The sequence below is a fragment of the Nothoprocta perdicaria genome, unplaced genomic scaffold (genome assembly GCF_003342845.1).
Source record: "Nothoprocta perdicaria isolate Ctin4 unplaced genomic scaffold, notPer1 scaffold_144, whole genome shotgun sequence".
Taxonomy (NCBI): Eukaryota; Metazoa; Chordata; class Aves; order Tinamiformes; family Tinamidae; genus Nothoprocta; species Nothoprocta perdicaria.
This window is the reverse complement of record NW_020454583.1, coordinates 49,873-54,342: the sequence shown is the minus strand read 5'-3', so window position 1 is coordinate 54,342 and position 4,470 is coordinate 49,873. Positions and strand designations below refer to the sequence as shown.

General features: G+C 34.1%; 1 long non-coding RNA gene across 1 annotated transcript; it reads left to right on the top strand.

The window, feature by feature from the left end:
* The first annotated feature begins 2,039 nt into the window (after positions 1–2,039).
* LOC112943321 lies at positions 2,040–4,006 on the top strand. Its single transcript, XR_003248551.1, has 2 exons — positions 2,040–2,173; positions 3,963–4,006. It is a non-coding gene; the product is annotated as an uncharacterized LOC112943321 (long non-coding RNA).
* Positions 4,007–4,470: the final 464 nt, after the last annotated feature.

Sequence of the window (4,470 nt, the reverse complement as noted above, 5' to 3'; positions counted from 1 at the left end):
TGATAGACACTCAGGAGACTCCTAACTGCTAACATTCCTGTCAGCCATGTCCCAAAGAACAAAGGCAAGTTGAAGCATTTTTTAATTCTACCCTCTCAGCTCATCAACGCTGAGTTTACATAAAAATGTATGAACATTACAGTACACACACTGCTAATAATCAGAAACTAAAGCTTTGAAGTTTCCTTATTTCCCAGCTACTACCATGACAGATGCTTGCCAGAGAAAACTCAGGGGGCATTTGTTAGCAAGCATTTTGGCTAAGAATAGTGCCCATTGTGCTACTTAATATTTCAGCTATCTCTAGTGTAATCAGGGAACAGCAGTTACTTATTTATCTCACGTCTTGCTCCTTGCTAGCTACCTACTATCGCCAGCATGACCTCTGAAGCACACACATTAATTTTACCTCAGTATTTCTATAGCATCAATTAATAAAAACTGACTATGTTTTCAACAAACGCACATGTACTGATAAATGAGGGTCCTGACTTAATTGCTCTGTAAATTAAGAGCTCACAGTAGTGACAATAGAGAATAGTTTTAATATTTAAAAACTCATTAAATTTGTGTACATTTTGAATAATTAAAGTCACATGGCCACTTTAAAGAGCTCATTTAAGTTTGATTCTTAAATGTATATCACAGAAAAAATTGATCTGTTGAAAATTATAGGCTAATTTTCAGAACAACTTAATTTTATTCTATTACTTCTCTGAAATTCTGCATACATATATATGCATTTTTGTGACACTGGGATTAAACTGTGCTTGTGTCAGATATCTACCCATAAAAACATGAAAATCTAAAGTTAATGGCAATGTGTTCTTCTCTTTTGTTCATTGCTTCATAATTTTTTATTTTAATCCCTTAGATCTCACTTATTACATTTAAATTGTGGATGTTTTGGAGAAAACATGTTTTTTTGTGTGTGTGTGTTTATGACTTGCAGCTGTGTAAAAACACAGTTCAAGCACCCAAGTATGCATTATTTTGACAGGGCTTGAAAGTGTATGTTGAAACCACGGGACCTTTCAATTATATGTAAATTCAGGGGACAGTCACAGCYAAGCCTTAAAACTTTCAGTACTATTGTTTTTTCTCAACTCAGAACACTTATTTTTAAAAGTATTATTTTAAAGGATAATAACCAATTTCCAACTGAGAGCTAAGAGTTGCAAGGACTGACAAAAAATRATCAACAGCCTCACTTGATAACTTTCGTAGAGTTCAAGAGGACAAGTCAAACACGAAAATTGTTTCCTTTAGCTTTAGGATCCTGCTTAGGAYAGAAACAAATCTTGGTTATAGCAATTCACCTTTGTGCAGTTAACTTTTCTTTCTCCTGTGGCTCATATGTCAATCTTCATATTGTTACTAGTATTTAATCAGTGATTAAGCTGCCAAAGAGTAAATACAGACAGATTGTGCTACAACATTTCTAGGTTCTTTCAATATTATGAAGTGTAGTATTCAGGTAGGTGCTTAGATAYCAAAGTGATAGACACTCAATACCTAAAATAAATAGAATGATTCCCGATGAATTGTTGCAAAGTGACTTAAGTGTCTAGCTGGAGACCAGCAGATGGATTGTTGTTCACTGACTTTATTAAAGAAAAGTAAAGAGTAGAAATGTTATGTGAGTATCCATACGCATTTTCAAAATTAATTCCCTTTTGTGTTCTGATTTTGCAAGAAAATTCCAGGAAAACAAATTCGGGGAGAGAAAGGGGCAGTCATGGCCTCCGAACACCACATTTAAACCACTATTTTAAAATTTTTGCAGAATATACACTCTAAACTTTTAGTTTTGAGTGGTCCCATAGGAAAACTCATTTCTGAAATTATTCAAGTGAACAGAAAAGTGTTGCATTACATCTGCTCAAAATAGCTCAGATTTTGATTGTGGGACACTTAAACTGCTCACAGATTTGTCAGCAATTATTTGCTGTGATCTTGCCTCTAATGACAAATACAAAAATGATGCAATTCCTCCACTTCTCTAAATCCCTTTCTTATTCATTCAGATTTCATACTTCTAATGACAGCACTGCATGGGAAAGTTACAGTCTGGTGATTCTCTACTATAAACCCATGTCTTTTTCAACATCATTGCTGCTCAGAGCACAAAACCTCTCCCGAGGAACGTGGCCAACATACTTTCTTCATAGAGGTATGTAGCAATAAAATGTATTTTATTTGAATGGGTGTCCAGGTTTCCAAAGGATTCTAATCTCCCTAAGGAATAATGCTGTAGTGATATCATCAYTTACTTCTTTAATCTTTACGTCATCTACTAACTTTGTCAAACATGTTAAACAGATGTTAARCAGTGAAGGGGCACAGCTTATCTTTGTGAAACCTTCCTAGAAACACACCATTTATAGTGAGATTTTTGTGGGACTAATCTATTGAAAATGTGCCAGATATAATTTATATTGCTTTATTTTAGTAATTTTATTTTGTACGGGTCAAGTGAAAAGTCTAATCTGTATCTATCATGTGAGTTACCTGCAAAAACCAAACTTGTTATGTTTCTATACCMTGAAGCTCAAAGGCTTGTTAGCAGATTCATGATTTGATGGAGCCATATGTCAGCTTCTTCTCTGTAGCACAAAAGAAACAAAGGCCAGTGAAACCAAGGCTACTTGGAGGCCTCAATTGCTATTGTCTCATGTTAAGTATTGCGACTTTTACCATAACCATGATAATTTCTGACTTTCCTATGTATGCATACTCCCTGGATGAAGGAAAGGGAAACAAAAGACACATCAGCTTTCTAAAGAATCTACTTCTCAGTTTTCCACTGGAGCAAAACTGTATTTAACCTAGACCTTTCTTTCTCTGATGCATGTTGTTCTGTGTGGAAATTTGTGAACAAAAAGTAAACATTGGGAGTAAATCAGAAATGCAAGAATATAAATGCTAAATATACATACTGTACTCAGATCCTTATTCATTTTTCTCCCTCTTTCAAAATAGGGCAATATTTCTCAGCTTAGCCTAAGAACAGCCTACACATTAGGTTCTTAAGGATAAGCTTTTAAGGATCCTAACACATGTGGCTGTTTTATTATTCCATGTAAAATACTGAATTTTCTCACTCAAGTCCTTATATCAGCCTAAGATTTATTTCTAGTGTGTGTTTGGCCTTTTTCTGCAGCTTCTAGAAAGACTGCAGAACCTGTATGGAGACACAGTGCTGGTGCAGAAATCCTCTCACATATTGGTCATAGCTCTGGGGCCTTACATGGAAAAGGAAAATCTTTATAGTGTCTGGTAACACATTGCAGAACACCTGGATCTTTTGTATAATATCTTACACACTTAMCTCTTTGTTGGTAGCATTCTTCCTAGGTAGTGAGATATCTTAAAATCATGTATAAAGTAATAAGGCTGTCTAATAGTGTTATCTGACCTAATGCATTTAATGCAATCAGTAGAGAAAATAAAAGTCATAACAACAGCTTGGAACTGTGTTTAATGCGTGTAGTAAATACTATGAAATATACCAACATACAAAAGCTACTGTAGGAAGAATGTACAAGCCTAGAACAAATAGAATGTGTGAGACTCTGATGGAAAACTTTATTTTCTATGTGATTTCAAGTCATTCTATGGGAAAGGTGCATTTTTCAATTAAGCACTAGTATTCAGATTTTATAGTCATGGGCTATAACCCAGTCCATGCAATCAGTGTAAGAAGCTTAAAAGATGGGTTGACAGTATATATTTTATGCTATACTTGGTAGAATGTCTCCATAAGGGTCATTAAAGGCAAATAGAAGCAAAAGATTTGCTAATATATATTAAAAAATGGAATTTTTGAATCAGCCAGGCATGCCTCATTTAGAATGAGTTTTGTTTGATGTTTTCTTTGCCTTTTTTTTACTTTTTACTTTAACAATGCTGTTGTCCTACATTGACCTCCTTCAGCATTTTCTCTGTTCTCGCATATCCAGACCAATCTCTTAGGAGCCCATCAAAATCTTCACAGCTTATCATAGATCATTTACATATTCACAGATAATATAATATCATCAGGAAAAAAAGACAGACCATTCACTGACAAAGGTAAGTTTATCTTTACCTTAGTAAACAATGATGACAGTATTCTAAGATGATACATGTGTTGGTGTGTGCATATGAATTGTATATGTGTATATGAACATTATATACATATATAAACCTGACATATATTTTATATATATATTTTATCTTATTTATTTATTTATTTATTTATTTTATTACTTTTTTTTTATATATATATGTAAAAATAATATATATTGAGGCATTTGTTTTTGGCTTTTGCTGTCCCACCTTCACACTGGCCGTTATAGTGCCAGTAATGAACCTTGCTCTGCATTAAAATTCCCATTGTGGTCCATTACCACTTCCTCCATTGACAGCTCTATTGCTTCATCAGCTATTGTGATAGGTGTGACATTGATTAGAGACACTAGATACACA